Genomic DNA, 24,064 nt, shown 5'->3' with positions numbered 1-24,064 from the left:
ATCAGAGGACATCAGGAGACAGCAAAGCTTTTCAAAGCTGCTCTGCCAAAAGTGAACTTATTCCCCTTAAAAAGATTCCACCAAAGTTTTCCTTAAAGTGAAGGGTCCCACTACTGCCTCCCCCCAAAAGTGAACCACTGGACTAGCCTATCTGGCGACCATGATTAAAAATACAGAACATGCTGCATTTTAACAGAAGTTACTTTCTCAGCAGCTGCACAGATATGAGACATTAGGTAAACTCCAGAAACTGGCATGTAAACTTCGTTTTGGTGTATGCTCATTTATGTTTTGAAAAGATAACCGAAGAGTTGTTTTGATAAATTTTATCATGTGCAATGTTGTTTTAAAAATGTTAGCGCCTCCTTTTTATTATTGCTACTTCAGCTTAGTTTTACCTAGTAGAGGAAAAAAATGTAGAAAACAACTAAGCATGAGGGGTCTTGCAAAATACTGTAAGTTCATATAGTGTTTCTTGAGTTCAAAGTGTTTCACAGATTACTTTTCCTCAGAAATCCTTACAAACGCCCTATAAAACAGGTCAGTGTTACTATCCCCATAATGCACAAGGGCCGAGAGCAAGAGGCTGTATACACACCATACATTTAACATGCTTTAATTCTCCCAAAGAATCCTGGGAACTGCAGCTAACCCACCACAGAGCTACAATTTCCAGCACCCTTAAACTATAGTTCCAATCATTCTTTGGGGGAAGCAATGTGTTTTAAATGTATGGTGTGTGTGTAGCCAGAGAGAGGGAGGGCTATTCTTGCCTAAGGGCAAATAGTGAATTGATAGCTGAGGTGAGATTTGAACCAGGATTTCTGGATTCATAGCTCAATACCACATGATGTTAGCTCTTGAAGGTATAAAAGTGCACAATGAGTTTCTGTATCTGCTGTTCTCTTGAAATAACTTTGCTGAAGTGACAGTCCAGAGTGTTTAAATTCACACAGGGTGCAAATTATCATTGTCTTTGCCTTCGTCTAGTCCTTTTCTCTTTGGAGAATTTACCAAGTACGGTATAACATATTTTAACTGGTTGCCAAGAAGAACTGAAGAAAATAACTTATTCTCCTTTGGTAGCAAACAATTTATAAGAAGCTGATTACAAAGGGGGGGGGGGAGGAAATACAAGATTGAGTGAAACTGTGTATGGTGCAATCAAAATGAACTTCATTTGCAGTTTCTTAAATCCAAGACAGGTTTCCTCTCTGTCTGCCTGCTTCAAGGGATTGCAACAGTAAAACAGATTAGAAGGTTAAGAAATTTTCTGCCTATTACTATGCTGGGTGTGTCCTCTCCCTTAGATTTTCTGCTTTGGGTTTTATATATATTTCACCTTGACAAGTAAACTATTAGGACAGGTTTGTGTATAGCATTGCCTAGAGAGGAAAAGACAGTAGATCTGCTTGAACTCTGCACACTTCTGGTTCTAGGATCACTACACTCACAGTTTAGTGAACTACCAAATCCAGAGCTTTCCAAACTGTGTGCCGTGACACGTTAATGTGTCGGCTGCAGTGTCTAGGTCTATCACTTGAATGCTCCCCACACACATCCTGAGGTGGAAAGAGGTTAGTTTAACCTCCAGTTTGCTAGTAAAACTGAATTACTGTGTCACAAAATGTTGCATGTCTAAAAACAGTGTGACACCACCAAGAAAAGTTTTGAAAGTTCTGACCTAATCCAAGCTTCACGTCCAAGCTTTATGGCCAGCTTGTTTTCCGCATACAAAATGTTGGAAGCCTTCCTGCCCCTATACCAGAGTTCCCACTTACTTTTCAAGGTTTCCCCATTGCTCACATGTATCTTGCAAAACAAAATAATTTTGCAGAGGACATCATCCAAACACAGTTCTGTTGCCTGAAACTCCTCTTATCTCCTTCCCACAACCCATGTTCTGGAAGATGAAACCACTTTCTCTAAACTGTCTCTACTTAAACCTTGGCATTTAATGAGAAAGATTGCCACAGCAGCTACATATTCATATTCATTCTCATTTGTCCCTCTCTCTCTCTCTCTCTCTCTCTCTCTCTCCCTCTCTCAGATTTAAAGGACTACCATCCCCCTTTAAAGACAGAAGGGAGAGAAAAAGAGCAGGTGGGGCAGTCATTCTGAGAGCACGCTCTCTGTTTCTCTTAATAGAAAGACTGGCAAGAGTGGCATCACCTACACAGGTGAAAGAGAGAACTGGCAGCCGTTCAAGGCCCACAATAACCAACCAACAGCAATAAAATATCAAGAGGCAAAAGAATGTACAAAAACCACTTACTAGGACATTAAAAAGCAGTCAAAACAGAACAGATCCCACCTACTACTCTTTTCTCAGTCTCCAAGGTGTCTACAAACAAAAGACCATGCACTTGCCCCCTTTTTTAAACAAAAGGTTGATGGGTAACCACAGCAATAGACTTATTTCAGACAACTTTGCCCAAGCCTTGAGACTACCAGAAAAGCCCTTTACTTTCCAGCACTGGTGTTACGCTCTCCCAAAGACTGTATCTGGAGCAGAGCTCTTACTGATGACACATAGGGGAAGAGGAGAAAGTAGATGTGTTTCTGAGATATGCAAGGCAGCCCAGCCCCTGAGATACATGGGTTCCAAGCTATTAAAGGCTTTAAAGGTCATAAAATATCACCTTGGCTTAAGTCTGGAAATTCACTGGCCCAGTCTGCACATTATGGCAAACCACAGTTAACTGTTTACCTTGGAATGGGGAGATTGATCCTCCTTGTACTAAGTGAAAAACAAAGTAGAATAAATCAGTTGTGATTCCTGGGTTAGCTTATGTCTGAATTGTCATGGTTTGTTTTGCTCAAACCATGGCTGGTAAGCAAAAAACAAACTTTGCTTGGCTTTATATTGTGTTTTGCAAAGCAAACCATCACCCCTGGTTCTGACATAATGCTGAGTCAGGGGTTGTGGTTTGCTGCTCCCACCCACACTGGGGAGGAGTAAAAAGGGAGCTAACTCTATTCACCATGGCTTACCATGGCAGGCAAACAGGGATGGGTGACTCTTTCAATTTTGGTGTCACAGTTTCTAGTATTTCAAATCTTCAGTTCTCCATATGCTTGTGTCGTTGTTTTTTTAAAAAGTTATCATGAAAGTTCATTGGCACTGTAGTGCAAATTCTCCTAATATACACTTTTGTATGCAATTTTGACTAATATACAAAATTCTGCAAAGGAAATTTCAGTAATATAATGCAATTTTTCTATGTTACTTTCACCAACATATGCATTTTTATGCATGGTCTACCTTAGTGTGTGCATTTTTTTTTACTTATCTGTGTGGAGAACTGTATTGCAAAATTCAGAGATGTGAGACTTTCAAAGGATTGCTGCATTTTGGTTTGCATAGCATTTTAGAAAGTGTGAATTACACATATTCTCCTTTAAATGTGAACTGAAGTGAATTCCTCTCTCATTCATAAATGCAAATGCTGTCACTGGGCAAGAAGCTATGGTATCACGCAACAGCTGTTGGGCAGCCCCATATAAAAGTGCATTGTAGTAGCAAGAGATAAAGGTGCAGCTAGGCAAGTGACCCTCTATATAAAGCAGCACAGAATTGCACAAGGAATGCAGAAGTGCAGCTGCACACTGAGCAGCCACCGCTGCCTCTGAACACATCTGCCATAGAACCACTGACCTATAAGTGAACTTTCATAGGTCTGCTACTCAAGATTAGAAATGCAAATATGTCCTTAAGTACAAGAGATAGAGGCACTCAGATCTCCAACTATTTAGCACACTTCCAAGTCAATGGAATGTACCAAAAAAGATAAAAGTATCTTATCAGCCTTTACTCTAATAAAACCAGAGATTGCTTTACATTCTTAAGACTATAAAAAAAGGTTAAGGAAAGGAAAATCCTATGTTTTGAGACCTGTGAAGAAACATGGCATTGCTCAATTGCTGAGCAATACTCATATCTAAACTCCAGGCAGAATTATGTGTTTTTCTTTTGATATGCACTTGCAGTCGCTACTGAAATGGACTCAAATTGTGCACATGCACTATGTTATAATACAGGCCACTAATGAATTTTAAACCATTACAAGAGCCATTTATAAGATCATCCAAGCTGCTCGGATAGCTTGCAGCTCAGCTGATTTGTGCCGTTGTGGTTTTGTAAAATTCTAGTATGGAATGTATTCCTGCAGACATCTGCTCAGATGTAACTGAATTTACATTACACTTATACTATTGAATAGTATGTGTAAAAACCACATCAACAGGAAATTTTACATATCTGGGAGCATTATCTGTGCTATATCAAGGATAATGGCAATGCTCCACTGTAAAAATCAGAGAAGCAAATGCTACCACTTTTGCATGCTCTTGGCTCATAAAAAATAGCAAAGATAAGCTTTTGCAAGACCAATGCAGTTTATGGTGTAGCTGAAAAGGCATAGGAGATAAAAAAAATTGCCTTGAGCTGCATTTGAAAGCTATGTAGGTAAAGAAATGTGAGGGCTCACTTAGATAAGCACAAACAAAACAGAGTTTTATAACAGCTTAAAGACTAGTAAATACATTGGTAATTTAAAGCCTAGAAACATACACACAGGTAGAGAGGAAAGAAACTGTAACTAGTGGGGCCAAAAGACCATGAAATCGGGTAACTGTGGTTGTCCATATCAGGATGGCATCGCATTCTGGAGCACCTAGGCAGGATAATTTCCCATTGCTCCCCTAACTTCTAATCTAGACTGGAAGAGCAAGCAACCTCTTAACCCCAAACTGGAAGGGGGGTCGCAGAATCAAAACACATGACTGGTATGTGAGTTACCTCAAAGCAAATCCCATATACATAACTATTAATGACGAATATAATGTATGAAAAGAGGAGTGAGAAAGGAATTGAACCCAGAGGTCCGTAGAGGCCCCTCTCACATGTATGGCACTTGCAGAATCCATACTTTCAATTCTTAGTGGAAAGTTATATGCTGGCCCCAGAAAGAAGGGTGGGTGGAATGTCGTCTGGGAGACTCAGAGAACAGAAATTCATGGCAAAAACATTTCCATTTTCTTCAGAGGCTCCCTGAGTGCATAAATAATTCTGATTTCACAGAGCAGTAATACTCCTAGGCTTCCTGAGGACCAGTCATACTGTCCCAACAACTGCTGCAGAACTCAGTGGCCAAGTGTTCCATCTGCAGAACAAGAAACTCTATTAGTAATGTTTAGTAAACATGTGAACAGATGCCAAAGATGCAACAATATACATATCTAAGCTGAAACCTAGTGTATTACTTAAAACTGAAGTAATCTAAAAGTTTTCTCTTAATGCACACAAACAAAGCAGAGCAGACATTGCAGGGAGTTGGACTAGATGATCCCTACCAACTCTACAATCCTATGGTCCTGTATTTGAGAATTATGTATAACATGCCCCTTCACAAAGGCACCAAATATCTCCTAGGTGGAGGCAACCCTGTTAATAGGGGCGGAAAGTTCTTGCTTTCTTATTGGTTTGTTTTTGTTCTTGTTTTTATTATGTGTTTTGTTCTTGTATCTTTATGTTGTGAACCACAATGAGATCTATGGATGACGGGTGATATACAAATAAAATAAATAAATAAATAAATCCATGATTCTATACTGGGAAACAAACTCTCAGTAAGGCCAAATCAATATCTAGCAAAGCTGTAGTTTTTAGATCTCCAGAACAGAGAAACCTATAAACAATGCTGTAACTGTTTCAGCTGTAATATCTTATATAATATTTCTTATGTTAAGAATCATGATTTGATTAGATTAGATTTGTACAGCGGTTTGTATATGAAAATTCAAACAAACCACAAAAGGCTGCTTATCTAAGGGAATTAATTTTCGCACCCATTAGACATGTTTACTCAGCTTCATTTCAACTTATGCCCACAGAATATCGGACTGGTAAATTCTTTAATAGGCCAACCAATGACCATCTTTGTGTGTGTAAATCAGGCCAGAACAAAGACACCGCACAGCATATCCTGTATAGCCTTTTGTATAATTCACCTAGGGATGTATTTTTCTATTCACTACAGAATTTTCTGGAAGGTTAATCAGATTATTTCAAAATTAGTAGTTACTGGTTGATGCAGACAGGTTTGTTACCTATAAGGCCCCTTTATATGTGCTAGCAGCAAGAAAAATCACAGGATATGTTTTTTACCTAAAACAGTATACAGTAAGCTCCAGAGAGCCAGTGTGGTGTAGTGGTTAGAGCGGTAGACTCGTAATCTGGGGAACCAGGTTCGCATCTCCGCTCCTCCACATATAGCTGCTGGGTGACCTTGGGCCAGTCACACTCCTTTGAAGTCTCTCAGCCCCACTCACCTCACAGAGTGTTTGTTGTGGGGGAGGAAGGGAAAGGAGAATGTTAGCCGCTTTGAGACTCCTTTTGGTAGTGATAAAGCGGGATATCAAATCCAAACTTTTCTTCCAAAGAGGAGTTCTTTTTTCATCTAAATGATTTGAGGAACCTTGTGATTATAAGCTTTAATAATTTGCAATTCTGAAAATGTATTGTTGCATGCCACCCCAGTCTCTGAGTGGTGTGAGACTCCAGGGGTTCTAGACACATACCCAGGGTTTGTGTTTCCTTTTGGAACAAGGCCTAGTGGAGACTGTGGTGTCTTTAGGATACAGTGGAACCTCAGTTGTTGACCTCTCTGTCGACACACGTTTTGGCTTTTGAACGTCGAAAACCCAGAAGTACCTGTTTTGGTTTTCGAACAATTTTTGGAAGCCAAACGTGCCTCACAGCTTCTGTTTTGAGTTTCCCTATTATATTGAGGCTTCCGCTTTCAGTTCTTGGTTTTTGAATGTTTTGGAAGTCAAACAGTCTTACAGAACGGATTACATTCAAAAACCGAGGTACCATTGTATATGGTCTATTTACACACTTATGCAACTTGAGCCTGTGATGGAGGTGTTCACAGCAATAACACCCCCCAAAGGGTCTTGTTTATCCCACAGCCGCAGCCTTGGATTCAAACAGAAATCAAACCTTGCTTTCAAAGATTGCTCTGACTCTCTCCCCAGCTTGCTGCTTTTCTTCTAGGTCACATCACTGCCAAACTCTGTTCTCCATTCTGGCTTTTTCTGTAGGGGGAGGGCCCTCCACCCATTTGCCATCTTGCACCAAGTCCCTCAATTCCTCATTGCCTCACCAGGAAGTTACCTTGCCTATTTCAGGAATTAGAAGGCTTGATTAGCTTTTAACACTTGCTGGATCAAGGGATTAGAGGGGTCTGACACACACACACACACACACACCAAAAAGCCTCACAACAGTATGTTTTAACTTTCTCTTCCGATTATTTGTTTTAATGATTTATATTGTAATGGCCATTGGCTACTAAGTATAAGACACTGACTTACTGAGAATAGGGATATCACCCTCAAAGGCCGCTGAAGCTGCTGCCTGCAAGAAAGAGTAGGCAGCAATAACCCCATTAGTAGGTCTTTCACTAACACTTTATAGGCTAAGAGTATGTGTTCTTTAAGCCATATGGATTTGGAAATTTTACTTTCTCTAGCCTCTGACCTTTGTACTCTTCCATGCAATCTAAACAGAAGTGCAGTGCACACCCACACCAACAGTGCACCACATACTTCTGGCTTGTGCCGGCTCTATTCCCTGGGATCACAGAATCATAGACTCCTAGAAGTGGAGGGGACCAAGGGTGATCTAGTCCAACCCCTGCAATGCAGGAATCTCAGCTAAAGCATCCATGACAGATGGCCATCCAACCTCTGCTTAGAAACCCTTAAGGAAGGAGAGTCCATCACCTCTTGTGGGAGTCTGTTCCACTGTTGAACAGGCTTGGTGCAAAAGGACAGCAGAGAAATCTAGAATCTATGGATCAGGGAAAATATGGCTGCAGGCCTATCTCTTTCATGCTGAAGACACATGGTTTTGGGTCCACCAACAACACTCTCAGCCACTAAAAAAAACATCTAGATGTGAGCAAAATAGGAAAAATGTGACCACTTTTTCAAAGGGCTTGGAGCTACAGAGTTTGGCTCCTAGAATCACCAATATGGTCCAACATTATGGCTAACTAGGTAGAGTCAGTTTATGAGTCAAAGTCACCCTACCCCTTGGTGAAGTAAATGTGAATGGTTCTGCTTACATGCTCCAGAAGGGGGCATCATCTTGAGGATTAGGAATGCCCTCTGTGAGCCTTTGGAGAAGACAGTATTAGCAAAGTGTTGTGAATGTGTTCTTGCACGGATCTGAGCTGTACATAAATGTTACAGACCCACCACTATCCAATACATTTCCTGGCTTTGGGGATTTAGTGTTGACTTCCTGCCCCCTTTATGCACATATGTGGATATATATTTGCCAACTGAGGATACACTTCATGCTTCTCATAAAAGCTTGACACTAAATCTGCTTATCTTCTAGGTAGCCACAAGACTCTAGTTATTACTTTTCCCCCAGCACATATGCCATCTTGGGGTTAGCACCGATCCTTATGTAGCCAAAACAGCACCACCTACTCACAAAAGAAAATTATCAGCAGGCTCAGGTGAATGCTGAGCTTTGCAGTACAAAAAAGGGAGGGAATACCACCCCACCTCCCAAATAGAGAAAACAAGAGGATGGAAAGAAGGAGTTCAGAATCAAAGTCAAACAAAGCTATGACCTGAGTCTCAGCCAGAGCTCATTACATGGCCAAAGACTCTACTGACCGCCAACATGACCTTGGTCTTCAAGGGTTCCTTAGTTGGGACAGTTTTTCCACTCTGGACACCTTCAAGGGTCCCAGCCATCCTTCCAGTTGTGGAGAAGCCAGAAAACAGAAACACATCCTCACCACAGCAATATTTTGTTGCACAGCCTCACTTATACTTTTAGAAAGTGACTGCTTCAAGAGGTGAGGTAACTATGGGACTATTAAAACAAATGATGGAAGTGTTAAAACAAAAACAAAAAAGTCAACAGATATCATCTAGTTTGTTGTTAGGAGAAGAAGCAGTAGTTTCAAATCCAATAGTTGTCAAGGGAGTATGACTCCTGTTCCCACCCCTCGTTACTGCCACCTCATCTACATTGTGCAGAATACCACAAACGATGGCATCCTTCACATCAATATGCCTCTTTCAAAACATGGAGCAACAACATAGTTGGGCAATTTTTAAACCCCACCTGTAATATTGAAGTAGCTCGCTCTCACACACACACACACACACACACTCTCTCTCTCCATATATAAATTACTACAATTCCTAAAAGTCTATATGGTGTAATTAATGTTTGCATCAATTAAAAAAAACCCAGAGGATATTATATTACACAACTGATTGTTCACAAATCATTGTTAATGATACAAAATTGACACCAACACCTAAACTCTCCCAATACAAATCAAATAATGCCAAAGAACAGGAAGCCAATGTTACTACACTGGCTAATGTCATCTAGTCCAAATCCCTGCAATGCAGAAATGACAGCTAAAGAATCCCAGACAGAAGTCCATCCAACCTCTGTTTAAAAACCTCAAATGAAGGAGCCTACCACCTTCCAGTGTTGACAATTCCCATAGTCAGAAAATTCATTCTAATGTTTAGACAAAATCTCTCTCCTTTTTTAATTCAAATTTGAATTAATTGATTCTGGTCCTATCCACTGGAGGAGCAGAAAACAAGCTTGCTCCATCTTCCATGTGACAGCTCTTCAGATAACTGAAGACTAGTACATACCCAACTACCTCAACCATTGATTTCCAGACCCTTTATCATCTTGGTCTCCCTCCTCTGCACACATTCCAGCTCATGTGTATGAGTGAGTAACCAATAAGATTCTGCTACTCAGCTGCTAGCAAAAACGTATTTTGGTAATTTTCATATTGTGAAGACGTGGCTTAAGAGTAAGTAAAACTGTCAGAATGGTAGAATAAGCTGCACACAAAAATATGTTAGAGGTTCAACTTAATTCCCATTTTAAACAACTGAAAAACCAACATGTGAAGAGCATATAAACCATTAGTTCATCTACTCTGTACCATCTACTCTGACTGACAATGGCTCTCCAGGGTGTCACATAGCAGGGCCGGAAAGTCATAGAATCATAGAGTTGGAAGAGACCACAAGGGCCATCGAGTCCAACCCCCTGCCAAGCAGGAAACACCATCAGAGCACTCCTGACATATGGCTGTCAAGAGTGCTCTGATGGTGTTTATCTTTCTATCTTTCAGTCTATCTTTCAGAAATCCTTCTTCTAAAAATTGTGCATGCTGGGAATTAAATGTGGGACCTTCTGCATGCAATGCTGCTCCATTTTAAAATCTGACTGAAAAAGCTTGAGTCTGGGAATATGGAATCCAATAAAAAAGGAATGAGTTTATTCTAAAGCCCTGGTTGGCAACTAATTTTTAAACTGGGACCATATTTTCAATGCAGAAAAGACTCAAGGATCAAGGACACTGGCTTTTTTAACACCCTCTTCCCAGCGTGAACAACAACACAGCTTCTGACAATGCCCACTCCTTATACACTTCAATTTATTGCTTCCCTATTTGAGCCAAGATGCAGGCAAAAGGGAGCCAGTCTTCTGCTGGTGTTCAGGCAGGATAAAAGGCAGTAAAAGAGCCTGTGCATCAGAGCTTTTGAGGAAGAAGCCACTGACAGGGCCTGTTGCAATGTATATGTCTGAATCCACATGCCTGTCTCCAGACAGTGCCAAGGGTTGGTATTTTCTAAGGCACCAAGACCTGCCAAATGCCAGCCATTGCAACAGCACAGTCATTTTCATTTTGCATGGAGCACCTGAGGTCAGAGGGAAAATTCTGTTTCCACTGCTCATATACAATACATGAAGTGGATCTACTGAGGATGCTTTGTCCAACATTCAAGGTATGGCAATGGCAAGTGATGTGCACAGTGCTATTTTTCTAGAAAAGGAGGTGCCAGAACTCACCATGAACACCTCCCTCATACTCTTTAATGGCAATGGCATCGACCTGAGAGATGCCGGAACTGAGTTCCAGTGAGTTCTGGCAGTGGGGGGGAACCCTGAAGGTGCATAAGAAGAGACAGCATATTTCTGACAGCAGTGGCAGTTATTGAGGGCCAAACAAGAAACCTCCGGAGGCTTAACTGAGCTTCTAGGCAGCATACAGTAAAATTAAAACCCACAAAAAGGCAATTTTAATAAGCAGAAATAATATACAGTAGTATAGTCTTGGTTTAAATAATCCTGCTGTTGTACTGCATTGTACTTTGAAATCCTAGTCACACTGTAAAATTGTAAGTTCCTTTTTAGAATACTGTTCTTCCTAAGGCTATGTTTCTATTAATAAGGTAATGCTGCTATGTTTGACTTAAAAAAAAAAAAAGAACCTTCCTGCAATAATCTGCAAAGGAAATGTACATGCCTCAGTATTCCTATTTTTTAACAAGACTACTCAGTTAAGACAGCTTCAATGCTTATTCCCTATTGTGGTCCCGTGGCCTGTGTGCACTTGATAATGGTTTTTTGATGAAACTGTCTTAGAGGTTTAACAGTTCTCTAACTAGAAAAATGCCTTTTAAATGTGATGCCTTTTCAAAAAAATACAGAGAGCATTCAGGACTCTCTCTACACTGCTGCAGAGGCAAATCAGCCTCAGGGCAGTAATCAGACCTCATGATTAATGCCCCTTCACCCTCCTGACTTAATCACTTAGAGATATCACTGTGGAGGGCTTGATTTTGTAACAGACCTCTCTGCCAATCGGAGAGTACAGCTGAAGCTTAAAGGATTATGCTGTGTATGTATGTGTTGGGGGAGGTCACGTGAATACATGGAGTTCAGTGCCACTAACAACAGTGATGTGGTGGAGTCAGCGTTCTTCTCCTAAGCTCAGCTATTGTTTACCCTTTACAGAAATGAGACACTGGAGCTTTTGCTGAACTTACTCTGAGAAAGTTCCAATTTGAGGAGCAAAATGTTTCTGCCTGCTGTCAAGAAGCCTACATACTTCACTCTGAGGCAAGGTAGTGCATACCAGGTGAGTGTTCAGCTACGTTGCTTTGTAGCTTGCTTTTTAAAACAAAGGGAATTAAAGGGTGTTGTTTTTGCTATAATACAGGCAAACGGTTAATGAGCAAAAGCATAGAACTTCTGCATCAGAAGGCAGTAAGCACCTGTGAGACGATTCATAATTTTTTAAAAAAGGTAATCTGTTAGGAAATTGTGTATGTAGATATCTTTGTTTCAATACTATGGATGTTATATCTAATTAAACTTCATCTAACCTTATCAACTTCCTTTACTGCAATTTTTCTAGAAATATGTATTATATACATTAAAATGGATCAGTAACTTTAATACTTTCTATTTTGTCATTCATAAAATACAAGGTTATACCAACAGATTTAAGGAAGAAATATAATGGTACACAAAATATTACAAAGCTGTGATTTTACATTTTATGTTGCAATAAGTTAGAGTCAGCAATCCAGCTGCATTTTTATTAAGTCATTAGAAGAGATGGTTAGTAAAAGATGAAACTTCATTAGATTGTAACAGACTTGGCTTGGTATTTTAATGCTAACATAGATTCAAAAGAACTTTTAATCCTGTTTTGCAATATATATGAATGAATATATGACACAGATATGAAGTATTCATTTAAGTCTGGTATCTGCATGTCTACTGTAGTATTAAGCAAGACTCAAAAGAAGTATTGGCTGAAACAGCTAAATCTTGTAGCACCTTAAAGATTAATTTTTAAGTCAACTAATAAATTAATCCTGCATTGCAGGGGGCTGGACTAGATGACCCTCATCTAGTCCAACTCTACAGTTCTATGATTCTATGACTCTAGTCCACAAAACGTTGTACCATAATCAATTTTTTTTTCTTTAAGGTGCTACAAAGCCAGCTTTGTGATTTTTGGTACAGCAGACCCCCCCCAGAAGTGGTCTGAGCTAAGCAATTAATAACAGAACCTTAGATACTCTATATAAATCCTAAAAAAAAGCTAAAGAGACAAAAGTACAAAAATGTTCTGAATACCTGCTCCTTAGTTTCCAATTGAAATATACAGAAATATTATCTAACTGACTTCAGGAGTCAAAGATGAACTGAAATATTTCTGTATGTTTAAATGCAGAAATGAATAGTCTTACTGGTAAACATTATATGATTGTTGGTTCAAATAATGATCGGTAGCAGAAAATCAATTGTGCCTGAAACAAACAGCTCTTTTCTAAAATAAAAATGTGCCTGACAGGAGCCATGCACTCCTGCAGAACTAGTTTACAAATGAAGCCCTTTTGTAAAGGAAAATTTGGAACTTAGCAACTACTGCAGACCAACAATACCATACCTCTTTAGCAGGTAAAATTCCACATACCTCTCAATAGAGGAATATAGGTTTGTGTAAGTCTGACAGCTTAAGCATCGATATCAATTTGATTTATATATCTATCATAGTATACATCCTAATTACACCACAACCATCCTGTGAGGACTAACAGCTATAACAAATTTATTTATTATATTAATTCAAAGCTTGAAAGCGACTGGATTTTGGGAGTTAACCCACTGAGTACTATTTAATCTCTGGTGAATGGAAAGCAATACTTAAATATATAAGTTTCTGCACACTGCCCTGAAGCTGCATAGATATTCCCCCCATTACGTAAAAATTATATATAAAAATACTAAGCTTATGCTTTAATGAAAAGATATTCCCATCAGGGGAAAAGGTGGGGTATAATAATAATGATAATGATAATAGTGCTCATGGACAAAGAACATTTATGCAACTAGTGAAATAACATGTGGGCATAAATTACAAAGGACCTCAGTTAAACCCACAGTAGAAAAGAAGATGCACAAGAAATTTCAAGTAATAATAATAAATACATGAATAACATTAACAAGAGACTTGTTGAAAAAGAAAATGGTTAATACTGGATGATTAACTTCACCAACTGTCCCTGCTTCAAGGATCTAACATTTAGAAACATTTCATCTAACGTTTAGAAACATTTCAATCAACTTCCCAGTAAGGTTGCAACCCATCCCTAGAAAAATGTGGTTTGTCCTTTTTCTGGACAATCAAACAGGACCCCTTTTTCATGCATTCCAGCTCATCCTCCTCCTCCTCCTCCTCAAAACTGCTTGGACAGAGGGTGGGTCCAGTGAGAGGAGAGGAGTGAGAGCCTGAGCAGGAGTTTGTGCGAGCAGAGGATGGGTCCAGGAGGAGGAGAGCCAAGAGTGAGAGAGTTGTCACAGGACATGGGCAGAGGGTGGGGCCAGTTTTTGCATGGGTAGAGATGGGTCACGGAACATGAGAGATGGGGTTTGCTGTGCACAGGCCTGCTATGGTGGAGTCTCAGGTTTTGTGTGGACGGGTTGCAGGCCCCTGGTCCAGTGTGGGAGAGAAAGTTTTTGCGTGGACAGAGGGGATAGGATGGGTCAGACTCAGAGAGCGAGAGAGGGGTTTGCACGGTCCTGATGGAGAATGGGGGGAAAGAGTTTTTGCAGGGGCAGAGGCAGGTGCATCAAAGATGGAGATTCAGAGACGCAGCATCAGAGAGTGAAGAGGGGTTGCATGGGCCTGGTCTGTCCATTCGGTGGAGAGCAGAGGGATTGGGTATGAGTGTTTTTGCATGGGCAGAGGTGGGTGGGACGGAGAGTGATAGGGGTTTTTTTTTTTTATTGAATAAACCACTGTAACCCTTATGTGTCATTGTAATGGATTGCTTTGAAGTCATTTCTGCACCAGGTAATTTGTAACCCCCAAATTCCCTGCCCCAACATGTCCCATATTTTGCCTGACCTTTTATTCTGCCCGACCAAAGGCGACAACGTTACTTCCTAATTATGTTGCTATTGTCTGCATCATTAGAAATAATGAAGAACAAAAAATAGTTGCTAGGAAAGTTGCACTCTAATTCACTGTCAAAAGTTACTAAAGGTGTAGCCTAGTAAATATAATAGGAAGAAATGTTCAGTAAAATCAATGAAACTACGGTAACTTCCAGTTACACACTTTAATAAAGTAAGAACACTTAAGGCTACCAACTCTGCTAGGGATTAAGTAGAGTATGGTTTGATTGGGAATTAGCACGCTTCCTAGTAATTTTAGCCACAAAGTAGCTACCCTGAACATTCAAGACCAGAAATGCAAACCAAAGCAACCATCCTTATTATGAACACCAACGGGAGAAAATATCCTGTTTCAATGCATTTCCTGGAAATATTTATGCATTACCAGTCCTGGCATTCTGGGGCCACAGAATATGAGCCCGTTTCTCAACAGGAAACTCCACTGCAGCCAGCATAATGCACTGCTGATAAGTCACTAGGTCGACTTTCACTTGTTTTATTGACAGGAAGTAGCACAGCATAATGGTTTCCAGGAGAAGCACCATCTGTGCCGCCTGTGAATCTTTTCCAACTGGCAAAAGAATATCTATGGAAAATGTTCCCATGATGCCAAGTTTCACTTCTTTCCCCACTCACAAAGTCTAAACTCACAAAGTTTCAACAAATGGAGTTTGGGTTAGTAAATGAACTGTTGCTTCTGTTGTGCCAAATTCATTGAGGCAGATTCAGTTCTGAAATAACAGCCAAGCTGCAATAAAATCAACAGTACCATCATTTCTCACACTGAAACTAATGTGGCCAACAATTTGGGAGATTTGAATTGCCTTGGAACGATGATTTGTGTCAGCACACATCTCAAGTGAACCTTGTCAGATCTCACCAGATTTCATGTATACATCTATTTTTAATACAGATTAATGAAACTGAAAGTTGAAAGGTGATTCGGAGAAAAGAAGAAAAATCCTACAATATACAGATTATTTGTTGCTTACAGTATCTCTTTCAGAGATCAATCTGGCTCGTTCTTATCCATTTGTACTTCAGGTTGCTAGGCTGTCTCAGTCACCTGCTCTTTTGCTAAAGCAGTTGTCCGTTTTGCTTCTGTGAAGTTTTTGCAATAAAGTTAAATTTATGAGGGCAGAACAGTATTGTTACTAAAGTTCTGTGCCACCCCCCCAATTTCTGCCAAGTGGTAGCGAAATTCCAGGGGGGTCCAGGTGCTCACCTGGGGTCGTGTTTCTTTTGGGAGATCAAGGCAGTGTCTTTAAGAAATATGGTTTATTGTACACATATTTATATCTGGATCTACTTTGGAGAGAGTTCAGAGTAGTACATCTGAAGCAGGGCTTGTTCCCCACAGCCATGCAGCACTGGAGTCCAAAACATCCTGCACACCATCTCTGGGTCTCTTTCCTAGCCTGTCAATCTGGTTCTACCCCACAGGGTCTCTACCTGGAGTTTTGGCTTTGCCCTTCTTCTCAAGAACCCTTGGTCCAAGCAACTCCTCCCCCTGTGTCTGCTCGCCCCCCCCCCCTTATCCAGACCTCTTTTTTCAAAAGAACCACATTCTTCCTGTTTGATACCACACCTCCTGTAACCTCCCCCTCCTAACTCTGGTATTTCTTCTGCTAAATAACACACAGATGGGAGGGGGACAAACAGCAGCTGCATGGTCAATTTTTCAGTGATGTCCTGAACAGGAGAACTGGTTCAGCCTGTATTCTTCACTGGTCTGGCATGTTCCTTTCATTACTCCAAACATTATCTAAATTCTACCATTTATTTATTTCTAACATTCACTAACTCTAGCAGTTATAGGTCATCGCCCCCCCCAAAAAAACCCCCGTTACTCCAGATCTGTAACAGTATATTTTCTGAATAGTTTTCTAATCTGAAGAAAGATAAATGCATTCTTTGCATCAATCTTCCACTACCTTTGTAATGTATATGACAGTTCATAGAATCATAGAATTAGGCCAACCTCATTAAGGAGCAGTGGAAGATGCACAAGGAGATTAAAGAGATCAACAACCAGGAAAAGGTGATTTCAAATGTTAACAGCAAATTACACCAAATTTACCTGCCAAGATTGGACTAGGAGATAATGAGAACTACTAAAGTGTAATCACACATTTACACAAACATGTAGCTGAGTCCAAACACTGGTTAAAAATGAAAATCTGCTTTGGGAGGGAGAACTTTAGAGCACAGAACTGGTGCTTAACTCTTCTCACTTGCCGTTACTCCAATCCATATCCCCTCTAAGTTATTTTTGTTTGTTTGTTTAAAGCATTTCTTACCCGCTCTTCACCACACAACAATTTCAGGCTGGGTTCCATTAACCTCATTAAGTTCTAAGTGTATTGGGTTCCATGCTCCTGGATGCTCCCCAAGGATGAAAAACAAACAAAATTAAAAATGGGAAGAGACGCGGGTGGCGCTGTGGGTTAAACCACAGAGCCTAGGGCTTGCCGATCAGAAGGTCGGCGGTTCGAATCCCCGCAACGGGGTTCGAGCTCCCGTTGCTCGGTCCCTGCTCCTGCCTACCTAGCAGTTTGAAAGCATGTCAAAGTGCAAGTAGATAAATAGGTACCGCTCCAGAGGGAAGGTAAACGGCGTTTCTGTGAGCTACTCTGGTTTGCCAGAAGCGGCTTAGTCATGCTGGCCACATGACCCAGAAGATGTACGCCTGCTCCCTCGGCCAGTAAAGCGAAATGAGTGCCACAACCCCAGAGTCGTCCGCGACTGGACCTAACGGTCAGGGGTCCCTTTACCTTTAACAAAAGGAGGAGGCATAATTTGGCAATTTTTTTAAAAAAAACAACCACCATGGAATACTACACTGGAAAATAGCTTGTTTGCTTTCACCCACACTGCACAATCTCCATTATATGATACTGATGGTTGCAACCTCCCACCAGTCAAACTGGTCACAGGCGCCACCATGCAATAATAAATGACAGGCTTGGGGAAAAGTTTTGTAGGTTATTCATGCCAACACCCTTGACCAAGCAGGATTTTCTACTGCACTTATTAAAATAAAAAAAAACTCATCTATTAAATACCTGTGTTATAAGTAATTGTGACTCATCCATCTGCAAGTGAAAGATTATCCTATTGCCCAATCTGCCCTCCCTATTACATGACACAGAACATGTGCTGTACCACAGAGCCCTATAGCAACTGAAATTGACTAGGTTCTGTACAATAAATGCAGGAAAAGAAAATTCACTATTTATGTAAAACAGGGTAGCCAATGTGGTGCCTTCCAGATGTTGCTGGAGTATAGCTCCCATGAGCCCCAGCTAGTAAGGGCAAAGCTAGGGACAATGGGAATTGCAGTCCAACAATTGGAGGGTGCCACATTGGTTGTCTCTGATGTAAAACAATGGGTACAAAGAAAGTGAACTGGAAGGAAACATGAATACGTGACATACTTGAGCACAGCTACAAGTTTGCAATTTAATGTTTTTAATTCTCTAGTGAGTACTACATGTAAAATATATGTTTGTTAAGTGAGGGTTAAATAAAAGTCAAAAGAATCTAAAGATCATGCAGCTAAAAATCCCAAGAGTTCACTTTTGTTAAACAACTATCCTGAAAATTATCCATGATGTATATTGGAGGTTGAATAGTAAGTCTGCTTAGTATGCTACAGAGCACACACATACACACAAAGCAACAAGCAAATTCTCTCATACCCTTGTGTCATTGCCTAATAAAGAGTGCAGTGTTTGTGCTTGCGTTTTAATGATTATTAGCTTCATTTTTAATGGTAAACCTTTCAGCTGCATTTCAGTAAGTGTTTTAATTAGCCCAAACAATTATAAGGCGCTATCAGGCAACCAGTTTCTAACCTTTTTGTCATGCATGTTTCTGCTGAAAACCCTTTCATGCCATTTCTGAAACACCAGCATATCAGTGACTTTTGTGCCATTACTCTTGTCTAACCCTTGGCAAATCCTATCTTTTGCAATCTTAAGATTAGGCTGCTTTGTGGGTGACATGAAAGCACAGCAACAGTTTTGTATGAGCCAGGTTTAACGACATTAGCTGGACATTGGTCAGGCTACGAAGAATCATGAAACTAGTTCCATGACTTTAAACAAACTTTAGACTACTTTTTTCAAAGAGCAGAACATACAACACTCAATCTGCTCAGTTTGAAAGTGTCAGTAGTTTCAGAAATGGTTTATGGTGTGGCATAGTTGTCAGCTATTCAAAGCCCAAAATTCCATTTTGACTAGTGCAAGATCTAATCAAGCGGGTGTACGTCGAGCGAGGGACTACTGTTAATTCCACTGCAGACCGAAACAGCCAGTGATGTCAGCAAGAAAAAGGGGCAACTTCATCAACTGTCCTCAAATCAGTTGTCTGTGAGAAGATCTGTGAGTCTGGAACAATCTTGACTTCCTGACCTAGACACTGCTGCTGCCTCTCAAATTTGGTGTGGGGCAAGGGGATAATAGCTCTTTCTACCAGGGTTTGCTCTTTGCCCCATTACCAAGGCCAAGACATCCTGAATCTGAGTAAACATCTGGCATATGGTGAGGGAGTCTGCTTCTTTGTTCTAGGGTGGAGGATCTACATGTGGAAGCCTGCCCATGCTGAGACTGTAAACAACTTCATTGAAACATTTTTTAATGCCACCTTGTACCATGTAAACCACTTTGAGAACTTTTTTTTAAAATAGAAAAGTGCTATATAAATATTCTAAACAAATAAACAGAGACCCTTAAGGGAGTCAGTGCAACTCTTTCATTCCTAGTAATTCTCTGTATATACACTTGGATATACAGTACTCTTGATAATATAACAAAATTACTAAAATAAGAAATTGAGATGAGCCCTGGTGGATCTGACCAAAGCCATATCATATATTGCTGAGCATTTTGCCCTCACAACGGCCAACTAGTTGATTCTGATAAGCCTATAAGCATGTTATGAACAACATACAAAAATGCATTATATTATCCTTGTAAATTGCACACAAAAGGGTTATATTAGGACAAATGCACAGTAAAATGCTGATGAATTTTCATAATGATTCTGCACCTTCCCCCTGTTAAACTGCAAACTGATTTTGAAATGGGGGGCAGGGAGGGGGTGGAGAGAGAGACAGAGAGACAGAGAAACGGAGTAAAACCATCATAGAAAGATTTTCCCTGTTTATAACTCCCAGCACCTTGTATCCAGAGGCACCTACTGCGTCCAACAGAAGAGTTAATATAGCCATCTTGGCTAGTAGCTATTAGTTGTTGTTGTCATTGTCATCATCATTATTTATACCTCAGCCAATTTGGGCGGCTTATAGCATATCTAAAAACTTTTAGAATTGTTCATTGTCAAGATCTATATACAAAATGCTAAGATATGTTTTAATTATAAAAAAAAATCAGTGGAATTAAGCCCTGTTGCCCAGAATATCTTAACCTCAAAAAAATCAAAAGAGAAAACTGATTTTCCCAATAACAGTTTCCCGTAAGACATTTCATACCTTCAATGGAATCTGCCAGCTAAGGGCAAAACTGCTTTCTACTGAGAATGCAGTAAACTAACCCGGCGGAATTGGAAAAAGGCAGGCAGCTAGTGGGGTGGGGGGGGGGGGAGAGAGAGAGAGAGACAGAGCAACTGTAACTGAACACCAAACTGGAGTCTTCCAGGAACATCTCCCTTTCTACCAATCAATCGGAAGCAGCCAACGCTCAGCAGAGTGTAATGTCAGGAAACACTCCCCTCTGAGATCAGCCTCCTGTTTCTTGAAACTGGCTGTAAACAGAGAAAGGGAGGAGCTAGCCTTGGCTTGCCAAGAGAAGCAGAAACTTTGTGAGTAATTTACTAGAGGAAAAACAAGTGCAGCACACATGCAGAAAAACTACCAAGCTGTGTAAGGCTCCTGGCGATCGCAGAAGATCACTATGTGTTCCAAGAGGGAAAATACAACACCCTTCGGCATGCTTTCTTCTCCTGAGATGTTATTTATCAGCCATATCTGGACTCCAAAGTACAAAGGAAAATGCTACATGAATTGAAGGTAGGAGTTTGAGAGGTTTCGTAGCAGCAGGGAAAGGGAGTTTGAGGTAAGGCAGTGGGCATGACAGCTGTAAGAATTGAGAATCAAAACAGAGTGAATGTTATGCAAAAAGTTTTAGTAATACAATATTCTAAAGAAGCAAAAATTTATTTAAAACTTAATACAGTATAAGCCTTTGGAGAAACACACACGTTCATACAAAGGTTTTTATTGTACTAAGCAACACATGGTACTTTACCTTACCAGGAATAACTGCTCTCTAGGTACTATAAAATTGCATTTTTTATCTGAAAAATAAACAAAATCGAATCAAATGACATGTTATCTAGCAAAATATATTTTTTCCAGACTGAAACCCCGATTTCATTGGGATAGGGGTAGGGATGTCTCACTACCTCCTAGATAAATTTTTATTGTGGGCTTTCAAATGATGTAATTTTTTTATTACTCAAATGATGTAACAGAAAGAATAACCATGATAATTTCACCAAAAATCATTTACTATCATGGCTATTACCCATGGTGGCTATGCTCTACCTCCACGGTATGACTCTGAATACCAGTTGCTGGGGATCGTAAGTGGGAAGAGCACTGCTGCACTCAGGTCCTGCTTCCAGGATTCTCATAAGTATCTGACTGGTCACTGTGAGAACAGGAAGTTGGACGAGATGGGTCTTTGGCCTCATCTAGCAGTGTTTGTCTTATGTTCTTAAAAAAAAAACCCAGTTAATTTTGGGGATTATGGAGGGTTTATCTTGGCATTATATAGGAAACACTGGGGCCACTTTCACTGCATAAGAAGAAATATGATGAGAGATAATATTGTTTAAATAATGGCTGTGTGGGACTAAGTCTAAGGGTATGAATCGATAACCTGCCCCTGGCTTGGAAAAGACAAAAGAGAGGTAGTGAAGACTGCAGGTTTACACGTAAGTCTATGGTACTGATGAACTCAAAAGATGCAATCCACCAGTGACTGCTGCCTAATCACTTTATTTCCTTAGAACTGACTTCTTCCACTGAATTGAGAGGAAGTTGCATAATAGTAGTGTTTGGTAAATTGGATCAAAGAAAGTCATATTCAAATTTCCTGGGTTTCTGCTTGGTCTCAGTTGTGGCGGGTCCACAGCTCAGGGGTATGGCATATGCTTTGCAACCTGAAGGTTGCAGGGTTTAATTCCTGACATCTTTAGTTTAAAAAAAGGAGACTGAGAACTGACATGGTATTGCTGTCTCTGCCTGAAACCTTGTTGAGCTAGATGGAGCAATATCCTGACTCAGTGAAATCAGTTTCATGTACACATGATGTTAAAATATTGAATATTATCTTAATATTTTTTCAGTTGAATTATGTGCAGTGCTTTAGATTTTCAAGATAAACATACGTTATTTAAGTGTCATAAGGTATGCTATGCTAATCCTTCAGTTTAATAAAATAGGAAATCATTATATGCAGAAATAACACACCTTTAAATTAAGCTATGATCAAAGCAATTGCAAAAGCATTTGCTTGCTGCTCCAGAAGGGAAAACTGTCTTATGAGAGGGAGGTCAGTTCTTATAAATTATCCAGCCGCTTCTGTGCCTGATAAAACTTTTGGAGCTCTCTTGATTCCTGAGATAGATTAGGGGTGCATAATTGAAAACACAAACAAAACACATGTGCTTAAAAACAACAGCAGTGGAACTAAGTTGATTTGGGGCCAGGTTCTCCAGCTGCACACCCACGCAATTCCTTTTCACACCTCAGCCAAGCTATTCCTGTGTAGCTAAGAGGCAACCATGTCAATCAGTATTACAAACTTTTCCAAAGAATTCTGGATACAGTAACCCTCACAAAGTTACAATTCCCAGCAACCCTTAACAAACTACACTGCCTAGAAATCTTTGATGGGGAAATGTGCTCTGAATGCACTTTAAGGGTATAGCCTGATTTTGCTTTTTTGAAATAAAGAAAGAAAGAAAGAGCGGGAGGAGGGAGGGAGGGGGAGAGGAGGTGCCATGACCATGAATTAAGAATCCCCTTATTTATTTGTTTAATATATTTTATACTACATTTCTCTCCCAAGTTGGGATTCAAGGTGGCTTACACTGTTAAAAATTATAAAATACAAAGCATTCCACCCCCAGCAATTCTTCTGGGAATGAAGTCGGTATCTCCAAACCAGAAGATGAAGGGAAAATAGTGCCAGCCACAGATGCACTTCCACAAGATGAGTCTGTAGTTAGTGCCCTTCCAAATGTGGAGCTGGAACTGTCCTCCAAGTTGTGGCACTGCTGTCCTTAGAGGACTCTGTTGCAGAAGCCTCAGTGAGACTAGAGGCTTTTCTGTTCTGCTGGCAGCAGCACTCTATTAGAGTAGGTTGTGCACCTTTTAACTGAAGAAGCATCTTCCTGTGGAGATGTGGCTAAGAACTGGGATACAGTTACTGCCACTATATAGGTCTCAACCTCAGTTTGCTTGTTGGTAAATTCATATCAGAGTTCTTTGGATGCACAGATTAAATGTTATATCCCTGGCCCAAGGAGTTTAAGATTTATGCTTTGACAGCAGGGGAAAGAGGCAAGGATCACAGGGGCAAAATATGTACAAGTACTGTTATACTGCTTAGATTTCCTTCCAACTGGGTGTGGTTAAGCCAAAGGCTTCATAAAAGAGGAGAGTTTTGAGGCAGCATTTAAAAAGAAGGGAGAAATGTAATGCCATTTAGGTCTCATCGAATGTCATATCAAACACATAGAGAAGAAAAACAGAATGGCCAGATCAGCTAAAAGGAGCACGAGCACAATATAGGAGGGGTTCAACATAAAAACAATTTTTGAATGCCTATGTAGCTGCTATAAGCCACAGGAAGAACAAAGCCTAGCTGTGGTTCCAAGAGAAAAACACCTTAAATTGAGGAAGGAAATATTTAGGTTAAACAGCAGCAATTATTATCCAGTCAGTATCACAGCCATGCTAAGCAGAAAATAGCTGTCATGAAGCATGCCATCCTAGGCAGGCACAAGGAAATTGATGACTTTATATTCCAGTCTTGATGACTTTATATTCCAGTCTTCAAATTATAAAATTATACAGTGGTACGGGTGGCGCTGTGGGTAAATCCTCAGCGCCTAGGGCTTGCCGATCGCATGGTCGGCGGTTCGAATCCCCGCGGCGGGGTGAGCTCCCGTCTACGGTCCCAGCTCCTGCCCACC

General features: G+C 40.3%; 2 protein-coding genes across 6 annotated transcripts in view; one reads left to right on the top strand and one right to left on the bottom strand.

Annotated features, from left to right (window-relative positions):
- CHLSN (cholesin) overlaps window positions 1–24,064 on the bottom strand; it is a 144,186-nt gene that overhangs the window by 64,210 nt on the left and 55,912 nt on the right. The gene's annotated exons all lie outside the window — the stretch shown is intronic.
- The window catches only part of GPR146 (G protein-coupled receptor 146), a 70,805-nt gene that overhangs the window by 20,004 nt on the left and 26,737 nt on the right, over window positions 1–24,064 (top strand). For 2 of the 4 annotated variants that reach the window (XR_013979439.1, XM_080981224.1), the window contains exon 2: window positions 11,876–11,999. The gene's annotated coding sequence lies outside the window, so the exon portion shown is untranslated. Of the gene's footprint in view, window positions 1–11,875; window positions 12,000–20,489; window positions 20,914–24,064 lie in introns of those variants that run through there. The other 2 variants (XM_080981226.1, XM_080981225.1) reach the window with 2 other exon arrangements.

The sequence above is a fragment of the Podarcis pityusensis genome (assembly GCF_964106645.2).
Source record: "Podarcis pityusensis genome assembly, chromosome: 14".
Classification (NCBI taxonomy): Eukaryota; Metazoa; Chordata; class Lepidosauria; order Squamata; family Lacertidae; genus Podarcis; species Podarcis pityusensis.
The sequence above is the reverse complement of the archived record's forward strand: the minus strand, read 5'-3'. Positions and strand labels throughout refer to the sequence as shown.